Source organism: Tamandua tetradactyla, chromosome 11 (assembly GCF_023851605.1).
Source record: "Tamandua tetradactyla isolate mTamTet1 chromosome 11, mTamTet1.pri, whole genome shotgun sequence".
Classification (NCBI taxonomy): Eukaryota; Metazoa; Chordata; class Mammalia; order Pilosa; family Myrmecophagidae; genus Tamandua; species Tamandua tetradactyla.
In genome coordinates this window covers 28,306,862-28,321,656 of record NC_135337.1, presented here as the reverse complement: position 1 = coordinate 28,321,656, position 14,795 = coordinate 28,306,862, and the positions used below count along the sequence as shown (strand labels likewise).

General features: G+C 38.6%; 1 protein-coding gene and 1 non-coding gene across 5 annotated transcripts in view; both read left to right on the top strand.

Annotated features, from left to right (window-relative positions):
• TLCD4 (TLC domain containing 4) overlaps positions 1-14,795 on the top strand; it is a 119,331-nt gene that overhangs the window by 31,266 nt on the left and 73,270 nt on the right. The window lies entirely within an intron of this gene.
• Positions 5,518-5,588, top strand: TRNAE-UUC (transfer RNA glutamic acid (anticodon UUC)). The gene has a single exon. It is a non-coding gene; the product is annotated as a tRNA-Glu (tRNA).

The window sequence follows — 14,795 nt, the reverse complement described above, 5'->3', positions numbered from 1 at the left end:
TCTAGCTCTAAGTTCATGCCAAGAGAAGCAGATAGAATGTAAAGTTTCTAAATCCCATTTGCGGATCAAACTCATTTGGAAGTTGGCTGCCTACCTCACAAGAGAATTGGAAAAGCATTCTTATTACATTTTATAAAAGGATTAGACTATCAAGACTTCTATTTCAAGATCTACAACAAACTCCAATCATCACTCAGAGTCTTTGGGTTGGCCAAAAAACTTCTTGGAAAAATAGGTGACACAGCACGTCAGCCTCTGTGAAATAATTCCAGTATCTCTGCCCTGGAATTAATTAAGGACTGACTCTATCTGTAGGCCTTTAATTTCCTTTTCCTAATAATTAACATCTGATGCCTGACACACCAACAGTGGGCAAGTAAAACAAAGCCTGGAGCATAGTACACAGGTATCTGAGTTGGCCTGCTTGTTGCTTGGTTACTGATGGCTTGTGTCACTGACACTGACCTCATTGGATCCTCCCGGTGACTGATCCCTACCTTGTCTGATTTTCTTAACTTAAGCTATTCCTTTTTTCACTAGTTGAATTCACCCCTCCTCTGCATTCTAATACTTTCAAGCCTGTAATTTCCCTAATATTTTCTCTAACTTTGACACCCACCTGACCAGTCCCGTGGAGCCACATCTGGGTACTGGCCTGTTCCTGTAAGTGCTACCAGTGATCAGCCCTGGCAGACCTCAGACAGGACTGTAGACTCGAAGGGCTTGTCCATCGGTATTGATTTAATTTTTTAATTTTTTAGTATATAGAGAAACCCTATCTTTGTCAAGTTAATTTTAATGAACTTTCTCCAAATAGGCTTAAAAAAACCAAACTTTAAAAAGTACATTTTGAAGGCAAGGAAAACTGCTCCCTATTTATTTAGTGGAATGGGGAAAGGAGGGTGTTCATTTAAGGAAAAATTTTGAACGTATTTTAAAGCTCCTTTTACAAAGTGTTACTTTTTAAGGACAGTTCTTAAAACTAGTCTTGCTCAATTAACGTGTTTTGCTCTAATGTCAAAATATTGAGACAGTGATGAATGTAACGAAATGTTTTATGGTTTGTTACATGCTGTTTTAAGGATTTATAAAGACTGTAATTTTATTGAGATTGAGAAAGATTCTTTGCCCTTTCCATTTTTAAAACCTACATGAGTGTTACCAAACAGATCAATTTCTTACATGCTTTCTTAAAACCTACATGAGTGTTACCAAACAGATCCCATTTCTTACATGGGAATGAAGTAATCCAGGGTAAGATAAAGGCTGGAGGAGTCTGAGACCAAGTTGCTGGAAGACCTGGCCACACTCGTTCAGGCAGCCTGTCCGGCTGACTCACAGCCTTGTATTTCTGAGACAGACCATTAAGGCCTTCAGGAGTTTGAGAGTTTGAGTGTGCTTTATAGCACCAAGTACGTAAACATTTTCTTTGAGCTTTTTTTTATAATAACAAAAGTAAAACATACTCATTATAAATAACATTTCAAACACCCAATAATCAAGGGAATAAAATTTAATTTCACCTCTCTGCACTTCCCCAACTCCTCACCTCCCAAAAGTGTGCACTGTTTCAGTTGGGGTGGGGGGTGTATGTAGCCCAGATTCCCCCAGTCCAACCATCAGTGTAGATTAACTGCAGAGTCCCTAGTCCGAGAGCTAAAGAGTTAGAGAAATCACCACTTCGCTTCAAGGTCAGGATATAGTAGTCCTCATGATTTGGTTCATTGGATAAATAAGTTCAAAATGTCTTGGTCAGGAAAAGACTGGTAATAACAATAGCTATCCTTCTTGAATAGTGTCTTGATTGTCTAATTCTAAATATCAAAACATCCCAAAGCCTAGTGGCTCAAAATGATTTCTTATTTCTTGTGATTCTTTGGGTTGGCTGGACAGGTGCTCTGCTAGTTACTCCTGGGCTCACTCCTGTGGCTGATTTCAGTTGAGGGTGGGGAGTCAGCTGGGCTGGAAAGTCCACAATGGTCTGCCAGCATGGCTGGCAATTGCTATTAGGTGTTATCTGTCAGCTGGATAGCCTCAGTTCTCCTCCACCTGGCCTCACTTTCCTGTAGGCTAGATGTACTTCCTTATATGGTGGTCTCAGGGCAGTGTTCCAGGAGCCTGAAAGTTAAGTGGGCTCTGCAAGGAATTTTGAGACCTAGCTTCCAGAACTCTCACAGTGCCACTTCCACTGTATTATGCTTGTCAGCAGGTGGCAAGGGCAACCCAGATTCACAGGGGCAGAGAGATAAATACTACCTCTGGATTATAGGAGTGGCAATGTTACTTTGCAAAAGAATTTATGGCCATTAAATGATATGCCACATGTGATTATGAGTGCCATGCACCGTGCTAGGTGCATTTCACTCATTATCTCAATGATCCCTAAAAAAGAAAGAGTCTATTTGTGATAAATCTTTCCCTGTTCAGCTTTTCCTTGAGTTCATGATGTTGGCAGAAAGCCAGGAGAAGTCCCAAGCCAAGAGGCTCTTCCAGAAAGTAAAGAGCACTGATGTCGAAATATGTACATCAGAAGCCAGAAAGAGGTTAGCCTTGGAACCTCATTCCTCTTCTCAAAAGTCTCTGCCAGGCTGTGCAGCAACAACTGGTACCTGCTTTGGCTTCAGGGACCCTTGATCTCACAAGCCTTTTCTAGCACCTGGATCCAATGTTAACTTTGAAATATTGATTTCCATAAGGAGGAGCCCTCAAATTGTATAAGCTTTGAAGTCTTTCCTTTTTACTTGTACTAGGTAGTGTATGAGGTGACCTTCCGATTACCGTCTTCTACTGGCTTACAGCATTCTGGCTTATCCAAAATCCAGTGACTGTAATTGGAATTCATAGGTTTTAAAAAACAAAGACTTCTTTTAAAAGGTTTTAAGTGGGGTAAAATGTTAAGAAACAACATTTATCAAGTCAAACAAATGTGCTATCTGTACTCTGGGCCTTAATGCTCTAGAAAATGACGTTCGGACTCCTGAATCTCTTAAAGAGAGATTTCTTAAATGAGTAAGGGGTTGGGATCCAGAGGAACAGTAGAAAGAGCTTGGGATCCAGAGGAACAGTAGAAAGAGCTTGGGAAAGAGGTTTTTCTCCACCATTAGCTCCCTTGCAGTTACATTTCTTGTTAAACATTATGAAACAAATTCAAAGTCAAAGAATACATGTAAAAATGGAATAAAAACTTTTCAGTAAGAAAATATTTTAAAAGCGCATGCTAACTAGATATACTAATTGAAAGTTAGATCATGTAAACTAGGAAACCAAGAATAAAAGTTTTGTTTGAAATACCGATTAAAAAGATCTATAATGAAAGAGAAACTGATCAAGTCTTGTGGAAAGCCAGGGGAAGAAATTATTCTTGAAAGAACAGGAATAATCAGGAGTTAGGGAGATGGGGTAACCCTCCACCCCTGCCACATCAGAATCTCTTGGTGGCAACTATGGGACTGTTTGATAAAATACATATGAAGAAATCTATTTTTCCACATAAAACTAACTCTAGAAAGGAAGGTGCTACAAAATACTCTTGTCTGGTAGGAATAAGCAGAATATATGCTGGGGTGTGTTGTGTATGAAAATTTCAGAAACAGTGAATTAGAGGGATCAGAGCTTCTTAGAAGGTATTAATATAGGATGTAAAAAGACAGGATTATGGCAGATAAAAGGGAAGTCATGGATTAAAGTTCTTTGTAGTAGTATGAATAACTGTCAAAACAGTTCTCTGGTAGTGGTAGCAAGGCAGGGCCTTGGGGCCATCTTTCAGCACTTGAGTATAAATGCTACTTTTTTGCTGGGGCTGGGTGACCTTTACTGAGCCCAGTTTAGGGGACAGGGATTAGCCTCCTTCCTGCTCTAACAACCTATGATTCTAATTATTGTATAGTATTTTGGAGAGGTGTCAAATGCCAGGGACTGTAGTAAGCAGAATTGAGTGATTTCTCTTTATTTTGAATTCTGTTATATACTCTTGGAGGAGAAAGGGTTGAAGGAATGGGAAAGTGATAATAAAAACATAGGAGAAGAATACTGTGATGGTTACTTTCATATGTGAATTTGATCGTGTCCAGTTGTTTGGTCTCATTGTTACTGTGTAGATATTTTATAAATGGAGTTACATCATCAGTTGATTGCGCGGATTGCAAGTGTGGCTGATTACATCTACAATCAACAAAGGAAATTGCCTTCAGCATTGAAAGGAATCTCCTCATCCAATCAGTTGGAGGTCTTAGAGTGAGTGACTTCTTTCAGCAGTCAGAAAGAAGAATTTCTATCTCTCCTTCAGCCAGCCAGCTTTTCTTAGGGAATTCAGCGTTACCTTTATTGGAGTTTCCTACTTGTGTCCTGCCCTACAGAATTCAGACTTGCCAATCTTCACAGTTGTGTGAGTCCATTTCTATAACAAATCTCTTAACATTTACATATATACGTATATATTTACACATGCACACACCTATATCTTGTCAGTTCTGTTTCTCTGGAGAACCCTAGTACAGATACTTATTCAGAATTTAGAATCTTCACTGACAGGAAATAATCGTGGAGAAATCTTATTTATAGTCATAGGCAAATCCTTGTTAAATCTTAAGAAATATCAGATCTCAGAAAAGGAATATTACTTAGTCATGTTAATATATTATTTCCTAGGCTTTTCCTGGTTTCATTTTCATTTTCTTCTTATTTGCTTCAGTTTAAAACAGTACATGAATATTAGAGGATTTATAGAGGTTTTAAGTGGCTGACTTCTTACAGACTTTCACACTGATGCTAATGGTTCTTCAGCTCTATGCAAAAAGAAGTAGAATGTTTTTGTGCATAATTTTTCTAACTTTTTTCCTGTAGCAGAATTAAAAAACAAAACAAAACAAAACTGTGACTGTGGTTACTGAGTGCCTTGAAGGTATTAGATGCCTAATTCTGTGTTTAACTTTTTGAAAAATTGATAGGTTTTTTTTTTTTTGCTTGGCTTCATAAATATTCCCTGTAGTCAAGTGTTCATAGAAACTTTTAAATCCTATGGCTATTGATGGTAGATAAATCAATAACTAAGTACTTCTGGATTTGATGGAAGTATGAAAATACAGTGCAGGTAATGATCATATATGCACATGAAACCTCTGAACATATATCATAATGTTGTAAGGGATTTGGGATGGATAAATCAAATATCATTATACCAAATATTAGTTCATTTAAAATGTTGGTAAGCTTTGCCTTTGGACATATTTGAAAATTCTTTTTCTAGTATTCTAATTATACTAGTAAAATGAGGGACCTGCAATTCAGGAGATACTAGTAGAATGGAAAGGTCATGTAAATATGTTAATACCTGTTATTATTATTCTATTTAACAGATAGTTATTGGACACATGTTGTGTGCAGAAATTGTGTTAGGTCCTGGGATACAATACTGAAGGAAAAAAGGGCATGGGTTCCATTCTCATGAGACTCACATTGCACGGGAGAAGGTGATGCGAATTAAAATGAAAGTCACAAATAAATGTAAATTGCAGGGATGCACGGGTGGTTCAGTGGTAGAATGCTTGCCTTTCATGCGGGAGACCCGGGTTCGATTCCTGGCCCATGCACCCCCACCCCCCAAAAAAGTAAATTACATCTTTAAAGGAGAGTCACATGGTGTCATGAAGGCATGAAATGGGGTGGGGGTAGGGCGGTAGAACTGACCCAAGAGCTGAAGGAAGCATGAGTGTTAACTTGGGAGTGGAGGGATAGTTGTGTGTGAGTGGGGGAACACTATATACAAAGGCCTTGTGGAGAGAGGGAGATGGCATCTTTTGGAACAGAAAAAAAGCCATCTTATCTGGCTCATAGTGCCAATGAAAGTTTAAAACCAATGAAGATTTTAGGTTGGGGGGAGGCAAGGAGATGATGTGATCACAGGAAGCTTGTAGAAAAGATTCCCTTCGAGCCCTTCTGTCTGTTTTTCATGCTGAAGACAAAGTAGAATCAGGGGAGAACAGTTTGGAGGTTATTATAGCAATTCAGAAAAGCCATGGTAGTAGCTCGTAAGAAGTGGATCTTTTTGAAAACTAACTAGTTACAGAGTAAAATCTCTTGGACCTGCTAATAGATTAGATATAATGGCAGAGTTGGAAGGTCCAGAAATCAAGTGATCAAGGGTGACTCCTAGGTTTCAAATCTGGATTAATTCAACATGATGAAGAACCTTGAAGAAGACCAAGTTTAGGGGGCAGGTCAGGAGCTCAGTTTGGGTTTGTTGAATTTGAGGTGTCTCATGTGGTAATGCTAAGTAGTCAAGAGTTCAGAGGAGAGATCTAGTTTGGATATTTAAACTTGAGATTTCCTAGCATATAATTGGTAACTGAAGGGACAGGTGGAGACGACATCACATAAGGAAACAAGTAGGGAGAAGAGGGTCTGGGACTGACCCTTGAGGAATTCTGTTATTTAGTATCTAGGTAGAGAAGGAAGAGCCTGTAAAGGCATCAAAGATACGGCCTGGAGATAGAAGGGAAGCAGAAAGTGTGATGTTATGGAAACACAGGGAAGAAAGTGTTTCAGGGGATAGTAGTAGATGTTGCTGAGAGGTCAGATAATATGAAGGATGCATAAGAACCATATTTGACCTTAGCAGTGGTTAATTCAGGGAACTGATGAGGGTGCAGATAAGAATGGAATGGGTTGAAGAGTGAGAGAGATGAGAAGTGATGACACCGTATAGACAAAGCTTTCTAGAAGTTTGGCTATAAAGAGGTGGAGAGAGTTGGGGTGAGGATGGGGGTGCAAACTATACTGGAAGAGAAATATAAGATTGGAGAAGAGTTAATAGATCTGTTGGTTTTGTTTTTGCCAGAAATTTGAGTATGCTTAAAAGCCAAATCGAAGAGGAGAGAATAAAGGATAATGAAATTAAAATATTTCTAAAAAGGCCAGAAAGAATGGATCCAAAGTGCCCAGGTTAAGAGGCTGCCATTAGGAAGGAGGACAGCTTCTCTTTGGTATGGTGGGAAGAAGAACAGATGGGTGCGATACAGGTAGTTTGTATGGGTGATGGGAGTAATGAGAATTTTCCAATGTTAACTTCTATTTTTGTGTGTTTGAAGTAGTAGGAGGGTTATCTGCTGAGAACGGGGACAGAGAGTTGGAGGTCTAAAAAGAACAGGGATGATGAAAACTTTACCATGGAGTGTGAACAGTTTGGTTGCCCAAAGCCATGTGGTATGATTTTAAGGCAGTATTAGGGCTGTTTGATCCCACTGTAATACTATGCTGACCAACCTTAATCTCATCTGTTGTATGACCTTTTTCAACAGTATTCTAACTGTTCAAGGGTCACTGATAAATAAATAGTTAGGCTTATCCAGGATTGGGTTTTGCCAGATCTTTGCAATGGGAAGAGAGGCTAGGGAATGTAGAGTGTTAAAATATTGTTGGAATAATGGGCTCTAGGATCTAAGCCAATTAAAGAGGGAAGTTAAAAAAGCAAAGGGCTAATGGATTAGAGAAAGGTTGAGAGGTAGTAGACTTGAGATACTTGTATTATTGGACAAGCTTGAAAGAAAGGAGGCTCTGCTCAGCAAAGGAAATACTTGAAATCTTATTTTGGAGGCAGAAAATGATGAGTAAAGGACAATAAAGGTCCTTGAATGGTTCTGTAAGTAGGCACAGAAGAGGGATCATTCAAGATGAAGATAAGAAGATTGAGTTGACAAGGAGATGGCTGAACCATCTGCATAGATAGGATGTCCCTCAGTGTGTTAGCAGGCCTTGAGGACATCTGTGACCCAGGGACAAAGTCTTTGAATAGGAATAAATGATTCTTGGGTTAGAATATGAAACCATTGAGGAGTAGAAGAGGGTGACATAGCCAATGACATGACCAAAAAGGATATGTGTGTTAACATGTATGTGTGTGTATGTGTGTGGGGGTTGTAAAAGTTTGGCCTGAAGGGGTCAGTGATGGAAGCAGAAACTTACTGAGAACAAACCATATGCCAAGTACTGTTCTAGGTACATGACAGACACTGCATTGCTTATTTCCTATGACAATGTGTAAGGGTAGTATTATTGTATTGTTTCTATTTACAGAAGAGGAAACTGAGGTTCAGTTAAGTCAAGGTAGGTAACTTGTCACACAGCTAATAAGTAAGGAGCTGCGATTCAATCTCAGGACTACTAGAATGAGCCTGGGCACCTACCACCATGTTGTGTGTCCTTAATATTTTCTTATATGTGAGGTTTTGAGTTTTTTAAATATGTGAAAGAAAGGTTAAGGAGTTAATGCAGTATTTTATACAAAATTGCCTTTTGGATACCAAAATTTAGTTCAGTGTTAAAATCCCAGAAATCTTACTTTGAGGGTGTTCTGAAGGTCAGATTAGTGACCTCGCCCCTTCTACCCTCCTCCCTCCCCTCTACCCCAACCCTCGTAGAGGTCTTCTTCTACTTCCTCAATGGATGTTTGAACACATACATTTTTAGAAGGTTTGTCCTTAAATTAGGCTGAATTTGTATTTTAGCTCATCTGTGCCATTTTGAGTAATGCAGAATGAGTTCCTCTTCCTCTTTTCTGTAAGTTCATTAGATGTTTGAGGAATGCTCTCAAGTTCTCCCTAGATACTCTTGTTCCCAAGCTAACATTACTCAGCCCTTTAACTCTTCATGATATGATTTCTAAGATCACCATCCCCATCTAAAGGTACTTGGGCATGTGATTAATTCAAAGTAAAATGTGAATGATACCTTGATCAAAAGCTGTATTTCCACACTATTTTCACTATATTTCTGACACTATCTGGAATTAAGCCAGACTCGACTGGTGAAGGGTACAGTTCCCACAAGGCTACCCTCACATCAGACACTAGCTACAACCTTGGGGGTTCCCAGGGCCATTCTCACTTCTGACCAACTAGCTATAAATTCAGGGATTCTCACCATGATAATTTGCTAAAATGACTCATAGAGCTCAGGAAAGCACTGTACTTATGATTATATTTTTATTATAGCAAAAGAATGCAAATTAGAAGGAGCCAAAAGAACACGTAGGGCTAGGTCCAGGAAAGTCTCAAAATTTGAGAGGCTTCCAGGGTCCTCTCCCTATGAAATCAGGATACATCATGCTCCCAGCACATTGATTGAAGCTTACCAACCAGGGAAGCTTACTCAAGCTTTGATGTCCAGGGTTTTTGCTGAGGTCTTATTGTGTAGGGATGATTGATTGATTGGACTCAATGTTTGGCCCCAATTTTTTAATCACATGGTTGGTCATTCTGGCATGGTCAGTCCCCACCCTAAGACCCACACCCAGTCTATTTGTGTGGCTAGCCCTTCCCTGAGAGCTACTCACTACTGGAGTCATCTCCTTAGCTGAAACTATCACATATGGCTCTAGGGAGCCCCCATGAATAACAAACTCTCCTATCATTAGGAAATTCCAAAGATTTAGAGGGTATCACCCAGAAACAGGGAACAAAGGCCAACCAAGTTCTTTATTATACAACAAAATCCAACTATAAATGAGCCTGAAGTTTGCTTTTTGCTTTTGGTATCTTCATTACATTGTTGTCTCTCATTGACTTGTATCACTTATAGTGCTAACATCTGTGTGTGTATGTGTATTTTGTGTCTATTAAGTCAAGTCAGGTATTTGAGTATTTCTTTATTCCTATTATATTTTATTTTTCTAATTGGGACTCATTATTTCAACTTATGAAGGTAATTTTGAAATCTGATTCTGTTATCCATTATATTAGCTGCCTCTCCCACCTCTGTGTTATATGGAGATTAAGTAAGCATGCCTTTGTAAAAATAGTTACTGAAACAGAATCCAAAAGTGAAAGAAAAACTTGTAGACTGGCAGGAGATGTTTCTAAAGTCCACTCTAGATTACTCATCTGAACTGATCAATAAACTAAACTGAACAACTCACTGCTTCAAGGTGTTCCTGTAGTTCTGGATTTACCTAATTTTGCTATCCAGCCCACGTTTCTCTGTATTATTTGTAAAGCTATCATAAAAAACTTTCAGAACTTATCTGGAATCAAGTTATGCTTTATTTGGCATTGCAGAATCTACCAGGATTTAGTAGCCAGTTCATCATGAGAGTGAGGGAATGGAAGGAGTCAAGGATGACTGAATTTTTCTAGATTAGAAAATGATAAAGTGTTGTGGATAGCAGGGTCATTCACTGAGATGGGACCCTAGAAGAAGGGCTGGTTTTGGGCCAGTAGAGCCTGCAAGACCTCCAGGACAGTCAGATGGAGCCATCTGTGGGCAGCTGGTCATCTAATATCACAGGTCTGGAAACTCATTGGGTGGATAACCAGTGTTGAAGGTGTGGGTAACATAACCAGGCAGAATTTATAGTATATAGGAAAGAGGATCTGGTGGGGAGGAGGGCAAGCATCGCCAGGTTGAGGGACTTCGTACCCCAAAGCCTTTGTTTTCTTGATGACCTGGAAAGAAAGTTCATCTGTTGTAGGCAGAGAGCTGGAGATTTGAGAGCAGGAAGTGTTTGGAATCAGTGTGGGAAATAGAAAAGGAAGTTTCCTAGGGATGGAAAAAGGAGTGCTAACCATGAGTGGAGCATTCTTCCCAGATTCCTCCTTCTTGCCCCTGATGGCAAACACGCAAGACCTTTCTCCCCTCTTTTTAAATGCTACGGCAGTGCTTCTCAACCGTAAGTAGTATCAGAACATGAAGGGAAGGAATGTGGTTGTATGCGTGTATGGAAGTTGCATTGGTGATTCCAACCTTCTCCCTAAGGGACTCTCATACTGCAAGGGAATAACAAACACAGGAAAATGATAATAATAATTCTGTCCCTGGCCACTTGGTCTTGGCTTACCTGGTGGAACTCTGTCTTCTAGGCTTCAGCCTTAGAACTTTTTGTTGGGATTTTAATAGAAGAGAAGCTATCCTTTCAGTTCAAGTGGGAAATATTTATTCTTGAATCAATACCTTCAGATAGCTTCCTCACTGTTTATGTGTTATCTCTGCTGGGTATTTATTCATTGGAAAGCAGGAAAGCACCCTGAATTTATTGCTTTGTGTGTGTGGTATCTCAGTTTCCCTATGGGCCTGTAAGCATCTTAAGAAAGAGGAGTGCATCCTCCGTTTTCTTGTGTTGAGAATCTGATACGCGGTAGTTGCACCACAAATGTGGGATGAACTGTTGCTGAAGTAGGCTGAATTAGCCCTAATTCATGCTTTTCACAATTCCTGTGATTTAAGATGAGCTAATTGTGAAGTGCATGTCTAGAAACTCCCTGTGTGTTTTTCCACATCTGTTTCAGCCTCTGCTTTCTAGGATACCTAGTATCCCATCCTCCCACCATGCTAACCATAGGTAGAGGTGTATGAACCAGGTCTAATGCTTTTCCACTTTTTCTGTGTATTCTTATACTCTCAAAGGCCCTTAACTTATGCTGGTAATGATCATCTTTCTGTTTTTTACTTCTTTTATCATTTTTCTTGCTTGACTCAGGCCCCTTAAAGTGAGTGAATGGAAGCAATTGCTTATTACCAGAAGTCTTGGTTTTCTGGAGATATTTGTAAAAGACTCCCTAGATTAGTCTTTGATATGGTATGACAGATTAACCAAGCAGCTGCTTAATAAGAAGCAAAGCTGAGAATAAAACAATTTAATTAACTTCTGTCTGTGTGGATCCTTTTATGGAAGCTACACACTGAATATATAGAGTTCTTTATGTACTTTTAAACAAAACATTTTTGTAAAGGGAGACTCTCAACATATACCCCAAACACTTAACTGAAAATAAGTCTGTGGAATATATAAAATATTCATCCAATAGAAAAAGGACAATAAAAATTAGTTTTTGGGGAATGATAAATTTCTCAATGGTGAATTATTTGGGTGCTTTTTACTGTATTAGTTAAATTAGCAGTTCATAAAATGGATGAAGTTATATGATTCCTATTTATCATTATGCATTATAATGGAACTTTTAGCAAACATTTATGACATAAGTGCTCATGAAATACATTGAATTTTTAAAACTGTTTTTTATTGTTAAATGTAACATATATACAAAGAAAAGAAAAAAAAAGCAATGATTTTCAAAGTACGCTTCAGTAAGTAGACACAGAACAGATTTCAGAGTTTGGTATGGGTTACAATTCTACCATTTTAGGCTTTTACTTCTAACTGCTCTAAGGTACTGGAGACTAAAAGAAGCACTGATATACTGATTCAGCAATCATACTCATTTGTTAACACCTACCTCCTCTGTATAACTCCACCATCACCTTTAATCTTTCTCCCACTCTTTAGGGTATTTAGGCTATGCCCATTCTAACTTTTTCGTATTGGAAGGGGCTGTTAATAATATGGGATGGGGGGATGGAACTAGTTGATGTTGTGGAGAGGCTGACCCCTGGGCATTTCAGGACTTATCTGGCCCAGGGACCAATCTGCAGATTGTAGGTTTCTAGAAAGTTACCCTAGTGCATGGAACCTTTGTATAATCTTATACAATGCCCTAGGTATTCTTTAGAATTGGCAGGATTAGTTTTGGTTGGGGTTTGGCAAATTATGATAGGTAGCAATGTCTGACTGAAGCTTGTGTAAGAGTGACCTCCAGAGTAGCCTCTCGACTATTTCAGCTCTCTCGGCCACTGACACTTTGTCACACTTCTTTTCCCCCTTTTTGGTCAGGATGGAATTGTTGATTTAATAGCGCCAGGAAATCATCTCCCACATAGCCAGGGAGTCTTTCACCCCTGAATATCATACCCCACCTAGGATGGAGGGTAATGATTTTACTAGCAGAGTTGGGCTTAGAGAGAGAAAGGCTATATCTAAGCAACAAAAGAGATCCTCCAGAAGTAACTCTTAAGCACAGCTATAGGTAAGCTAAGCTTCTCCGCTACCTAATAAGCTTCACAAAGCAACCTTGGCCTATTGATTTGGGTGTCCCTAATCTTTGACAGAGTATCCAGGGTTCCCCTGGTGGTAAAGTTTAATAGTTCCATATTTTTTCTCCCATCCCTCAAGAGACTTTGCCAATACTTTTTGATTATCTGCTTAATATATTCTGGGATGTATCCAGGCATAACAATAAACTATACAGGATTAAAGGCCCTCATTCTTATTCTGGACTTCCTGTGTTTAGATTGTTTTGAATGATGTGTCCAGACAGGTTGGGTTAGATTATGTACTACAGAAAATTTAGGTTCTGGACAAAATAAAGCTTTCTTCCTTTAGTCTCAAAGAGTAGATGAAGTTCTAAAATATAGACAATGTCTTTCTTACCCCTGTGTTCTGAATTACCTTCATCCCAACCTGACTGGCTTCATTCTTAACTCTACCAGGTTGTACATATATAAACAGCCTCTCAAAATCCAAAAATAATAATTACCACTCTGGGCTAAATATGACAACTATAAGAGCTTACAATCTAGGCCCCTGTTTTCTTGTAAATATTTTCCATACAATATATTGCTCTTTTGTTTCTGGCTTATTTTGCCTCACCAGATGTCCCACAGGGTCATTCACAACGTCACATGCCTCACAACTTCGCTCCTTTTTTGTAGCAGCACAATATTCGATCATATGTATATGCAATTGTTTGCAGATCTTGTCAGTCAGTTCATCCTTCAGCCGCCTCCATTCATTGGGCATCATGTATAATGTCCGAAGTCAACAGTCCATCAACACTCTCAATTTTAGATAATTAAGATAGCTACTAAACACACCCTCATCAAATACATTAAATTTTAACAAAAATAAATGAGCAGCCCCAACTCAGTCACAACTCTTGGAAGCACAGGGAATATATAAAACCCTTTAGGGCAAACTCTTCACATTTAAGATTAAGCTTTCCTCACTTATTGGTTCCAACTTCTTCATTTATCTGGTCACCTGGCCTCCACATCTCTATTTTCTTTAATTTTAGAAAAGCATTTTCCCCTTTTTGTCTCATTTGGCCAATTTTAATGATGTTTAATTTATGTACAAAACTTATTTCTGTGTATTATTTTGTTAATATTAAACCTAAGCCGAACGATCACAAATTAAAATTTTTTTCCTGCTCAATAAATGCATGCAGAGTTAAAAAACATTGAGTAATAGTTACTGGAGTCTTAATGAGAAGAATTGTAACATCAGTATATTTTGCTGAGCAGCAAAAAAGCAAAACAAAAGAAAAAAGAATGAGGGAAGAGTTCATTGCAGTGGCTTGCACTCTGAAGGAGCCCTGTGGGAGAACAATTGTTATGATAACCTCTTTGGAAGGGAATGGAGTAAGGGTTATTGCTAGCACAGCCAATGACCTAGTTATTCTCTAGTGAATTGGCTTCAATAGGTGGCTGTATTTCGTCACCTTAGACACCGTGTATTGATTCACTTCCTTTTCGTATGAGGGCCAGCTCCTTCAAAGATAAAGCCATCGGAATGCTCTATTATAGCTGGATAGGAGCAGATGAGTTATTGTCTTTTTTTGGTTTGAATGTTCCTAAGGTTTTTAGGAGCTCAATAAAGTTCAGCTCAGTGAGATAGAAAATCTGGGTGTGTATATGCACTGTTCATTCCTCTCACTCTATCCTTAACTCCTGGAGTTCTTTTATAAAAATCTTTTTTTTTTTAGAAATATAAAGCTATGTAGGATCTTTGGTCCGAGAATAAGTGTGTTTCCAAGATGTTTTAAAAAATTAATATTAACATAAGCAGTGTGATTCTTTTCTAGTACTAAATCTTATTCTTCTTAAGATGTAAATATTGTTATAAGTTTTGTTTGTCCCACTGTATAATGTTTTTATGATGTCATTATTTTTTGTTTTTTATTGCAGATAAT